We start from the raw sequence: 6,000 nt of genomic DNA, 5'->3' as shown, positions 1-6,000 counted from the left end.
TGTGTGTATGTGTGTGCTGATGAGCATTTATACATGAAAAGCGTACAATGAACGAATCAAAGTCTGCCCACCTTCCGACTCATTTTTCTGGCAACAGATGACAGAAAACATTCATTATTATTGTGGAGTCTTATTCTTGGGTGCAGGGTTCCTAGTCTTTGTCAATTCAACCGTGCTGTTCCTTGAGGCAGTTTCTGACATTCAAGAATCTGATCGCCGACTTTGCTTCAAATACACAATATTTTTCTGAATACTAGGGCATATATAACGTTACGTTTGTACTTTCAGATGACGAACATGACGGAACTTTAATTTTAATACTAATATTGAATCAACTGGTGCAAGAATTTGCAGTAAAAGGTGGAAAATGTCTGAATAATTAATGGGGCGACGCCAACTTAGGAAAAATAAACAGCAACCGATAAATCATAACCAACTAAGATTTATGCATGACAACAATGGGTAACTATGCAAGACACACCTTTAGATTTCCAACATTTATTATTATTATTATTATTATTATTATTATTATTATTATTATTATTATTCATAAGCTTTTTTTTCTGTACTGAAACAAGAAAGAGAAACTTGCTAAAATTTCCGCAAAACAGAATGACGGACAAAAATCAACACACAAACAAGCTAATGTATGAAAAGAGGAGCACGGACATACACAGACCTCGGCTCCTGTTTCTTTTGTGATATTTCACAGAGTTTCGCTAACTGTACGGTGTGCAAACTCATGTAGTTAATGGTGAAGTGGCCCTGATGACTGTGACATAAGTGCAAAAGGTGTGGATAGTGTTGTATTTTCGAAAGTGCATAGCATAAGACATTTTCACATAGCCTCCCTCTTGAAGAATGGTTTATGGTTACCATGGCAACGGTACTATTTACCGCTGGTCGTGAGTGCTAATAGTTTAAAAGGTATCGCCCAATAACAGAGATAATGGTTATTCCAGCCGGAAAAAACCTCTCACAGTCTGAAGACGTCAAAACTTTTAGTGCAGATGAAATCCAAAAATTTAAAAGGGTTGAATGATTGAAAGCTTTAGACGAGCTAATTAAGGACAATACAGATATATTAGCCAAATTAGGTTCGAATGGCTGTTCTTAGATTAAAACAGGGACAAGCTAAAGGATTTTGGAACAAAACCTCGACTTCCTTGTATAATAATTTCGAGAATTCAAAGGAATCTATAAGTACCTACACTGTGACGTCACCGAGATCAAGAAAGAAAACCAACAGCTTATGGAAGCATCAATGTAACACCAACGATGTCTGGAGTCCCTTGAAACAGAGAAAAGGGCAAATAATGCTTGTGAGTTGTCCTCCTTAGGGTTCCTGGAAATGACATGAAGGCAGTAGAGAAGGATGGAACCAAGAATTCCATCAAAGAAGACTAAGAAAAATGATCAGAATTTTTTGAAGAGTATACAAAGGGCAAATGTCCGCGCACAAGAATTTCAGCGCTTAGGAAAATGCAACTTTATGTTACGGGTCTCTGCTAACATGAAACCTGCTGGAGGATCTTTCACGGGAATTTACGTACAGAAGGAAGTACACCCACTCGTTAGGAGAGAGTTAAAAAGACTCTGGTATAGTAGAAAGAAGAGGAAGATAGAGACAAGAAAATTAAAGGTTGAATTTTCATTACAGTGCTGTATAACGAGAGGTCCGTATAGATAACATAGTAGTGGATTGTTTTAATCTGTAATTTATTGGAGAAAGTTGGTAAAGTTTTCTATGAATATTTGTTCTTGGAATTTGAATGGTAATGTTTCTAAATTACAGAGAGCAACTGTCGTTAGTTTTCTTAGAAATTTGATATTGTATATGTAATTGAAATTAAAACTGCATCCCCATTTTCTGTCCCTGGATTATGTCCAGTAGAAGTACGTTAGTTTCTGGGGAGGAATTGCGGGAAGGAGTTGCAATGTTGAAGAAATCCTGGTTATCTGAAACCCAGTTGTATGATGTTCATGTTCTCCCTGATCAAATTGGGTTTCGACTTTATTTATTTCCAGATTATTTCTGGGAGTAGTCTACATTCTTAGGTAAGACTCCCCTTGTTTTAGCATGAGATCCTTTGCATATGTTCAGGAGCTGGGAATGGTGAATCCTAATAACAAGTTCTTGATTATTAGTGATCCCAATGTTAAAATGGGAAATCCTGACAGTTTTAACAACCACGATTATGGAACTGCAAATACCTCTAACCCGAACCCAGTCATTAATAGTCATGGACGAGTGGTAAGAGAATTGCGTACAAATCTTAATCTTACTCCCGTAATTCATTTGAAAAAAGGATTATTAACTTTAAATGAAGGTCTAACCTTCAGCCAAGTCCAACAATGGAATCGGCAAATTTTTAAATTGTATTGAAGATTTCACAATAGTAACTGATAATCTATTACCTTCTAAAATTAAAAACGATTCGTTGCTATTCACAAGTTTAGTGGAACTGTTACGTTTTAAAGTCATCTTTAGAATGTAATGAGATTTCCAGATACGGCAAGAAGGTAGTGAGGCCAAATAGACTAGATGCAGAACAGTTTTCTTCTTTTGCGTTGGATCCCTGGGCATTTGTTTCCCGTGATGGAGATGAGTTTGAGGTGAACACTTTGTGTGAAAACTTGGATAACACAATATATGAAAATGCCGTGAAGGCAAGAAAGGTTTTAAGTCGGTTTGATGTACTGGTCCTTTAAGAAAATAGATAGAAATGGCTGATAGAGAAGAAAGACTCGCGCTAAATGTGGTCCGCTATCAACCGAAAGGGGACATTTGATCGAAATGCTAAGAATCATCCTCCAGAATACCATTTGCTACTTAGTTTGAGGCGCTTTTTGCTGAAAGCAATTCTGTCGGGAGTTATAACGAGCCAAACATCATAAGTGATGTTCATATCTCCATACTGGATGACCCCACTTCAATTAGATTGTTAAAACCGGATGGAAATTCTCCTAGGATACTGAAGCTGCTGAATAACTCTTGGATTGAGTACTTAATTCGTATCTTTATTCTTATATTTTCATATGTTATCCCGATAAATGGAGAGGTCAAAGTTATTTATGATTATTAGGTAATGCAATCCCTTGGACGTAGGTAATCATCGAGAGATAAACATAATTCCAGTGTTCCCAAAATTATGTGATATATTCTCACCTAAATTTGCAAAACTGGTTTACTTCCGAGGAAGAGCAAGCAGGGCCAAGATAGGAAGAGGTTGTGAAAAACAAAATCTTGCTCTGGGACTCAATCGATATTTCCGGAAAGACGAAAGAAACCGTATATATGATTTTCATTGCCTTTGAAAAAGCTTATGAAGGGTTATAGGGAGCAAACTGACTGAAGTCATGAGAAATTAGGTTTTGTGAATCAAATATATGGGTAGAAACTAAACCCCGCGTTCGCACTTCTTATTTACTGCTTATGTAAACCCAATGATTCGAATGATAAAGGAATGTGGAGAGGATGGTTGACTTGGGCGCTTGCACTTATTACTTTAAAGGGTGATATTGTTATAGTTAACAAACGACAGAAGGAGCAATTTGGAAATTTCATCAAGTATTAAACTATTGCGGTCAGTATGGCATGAAAATTAACCAAGGAAAAACCGAGATATTTCATTGTAAACACAAATGAGAGACCCACTGATGAGCAAGAAAAATTAACTGTTCATCGGTGTGATAGCTGTGTATCTAGGCAACACCGTTATGAATGCAAGCACAGATGAGAAAAAGGAAGAACATCTACTAGTTAGTATGAAAAATATATACAATTTTCAAATATTTTTTGGAGGAAAACAATGACGCACCATTTTATGTGAAATTAAAGTTTTGGTCTGCAGCACTGAATAGTTGCATTTCTTATGGTGCTGAATCATGGTGGACCTCAAAGAATATGAAACTGGCGAATAAAACATACTTGGAGACTATGAAAGATCTCTTAGGCGTAAGGAACTCCGCGTGCACAGAACTGGTTTACATGGAGACTGGCATGCCAAGTGCAGCTACAAGATTATACGTAGACAACAGAAGCTTTTGAAAAAGTTAATGACAAGACCTGGCTACAACCAAAGTTACCTTCACCAATTGATTACTAAATCAACAGAAGCCCAGTCACCTATGGGTGTATATTTACAAACATTACAAGGAATCAAGGGAGACCCAAGAGATCGAAAACTTTAAACCAAGCAGGCCTAGTCGGTTGAATTACAAGCAGTTTCACCCTGAACTGGTAGCACCAGCTATCTACAGCAGCCGAAAAATAGTCCCTGAACACCATAGATTAGCCTATACTAGAACAAGGCTCGGTTCTCATCCATTTAAGGTAAAGATCGAACGCTGGTCCAGAATACCTAGAGAAAGACGTCTTCGTACCTGTGGGGATATACAGAATGAGGAACACACATTACTAAAGTGCCCCTTAATAAGAGGTATAAAGAGAGATTTTAGAACATTAGATTACAGTACACAAGAACATCCAGTGACTTTCCACAGTATCCGTATTTTGAGGATAAAAATTAACGACATACATAAACAGAAATGACTGCTCTTAATTTTACTTATTGTATTTTCCTTTAATGGTTTATTTACTAAAACTAAGAGCAGTTATTTCTGTTTACAGTAGTTCATGTATTTCATTACTATATGTTAGAGGAAGAATATGATAATTATTTAGAATTTACCCCCTTAAACATGGTGACCCTGTTATTGTAACATTTTTATATTGTAGCCCATTTTTTCTTATATTTCTGTGAACACTCTCGTCAATAAACGTTTTATTAATTATTTATATGCATAGACAAATACATACATATATATATATACTCGTGTATATATATAAATAAAATATATATATACATATATATATATATATATATATATATATATATATATATATATATATATATATGTGTGTGTGTGTGTGTGTGTGTGTGTGTGTATTATATATAACAAAAAGGCTACAGTGACTTGTCCTCTCCAGAAATCTGCCGACAGCATAAATCCCAAAGGGTCATATTAACGCATCCTGTTGTCTCTAATAGTTAACACGCTCAGTGTTTACATTCATTGTTTTTTTTTTTTTCTAAAAACGAAGTACACGACGGTAGAATGGAAGGATACTTAATATTCAACATCCGGCGCGAATTTGCTTTATTTGTGTTAGCTCTCTCATTTTGATAAATATGTCTCCATTCTGCTTTACATCCGCATTTTAAATCTTTCATATAATACATACATACATACATACATATATATATATTTATATATATACACATATATATATGTATAAATTATATATATTTCAATTTTATATATATATATATATATATATATATATATATATATATATATATATATATATATTTTTATTTCATAATATACATCATATATATTATACATGTTTATAAATCTATTATATCATACATATACGTGTAATACATGTATACACATATATATAATACATATACATTATATATATATATATATATATATATATATATATATATATATATATATATATATATATATATATATATATATATATATATATTCCGTGCCCAAGTTGTCGTAGCTATTGTGGAAGACGTGGAGGTGGCTATTTCAGCCTAAAGCATTTGATGAAAACTTTGCGGGGCAATACCATGTGAGTCTCTCCTCTAAGGGGTAAAGATTGAAAGTCCATATACTGCACATACAAGCATACATACATACATGCCCATATGTATATATATATATATATATATATATATATATATATATATATATATATATATATATATATATATATATATATATATATATATATTGCACACCATATGCAACATGCTTAAAGTATATCATTTAAGCAGCTTGTATATGGAAGTGTAACTTAACAAAGAGTTGCATGGACAAACCATAACAGGAAAAGCATTTTTAATAAGGAATTTCGTTGCGCGTGTTATACTTCTCGGAACTGATTTACACCAAATGCAATATGCTTAAAGTATG

This window comes from Macrobrachium rosenbergii, chromosome 37, assembly GCF_040412425.1.
Source record: "Macrobrachium rosenbergii isolate ZJJX-2024 chromosome 37, ASM4041242v1, whole genome shotgun sequence".
NCBI classification, from domain to species: Eukaryota; Metazoa; Arthropoda; class Malacostraca; order Decapoda; family Palaemonidae; genus Macrobrachium; species Macrobrachium rosenbergii.
Note: the sequence above shows the minus strand (reverse complement) of the source record.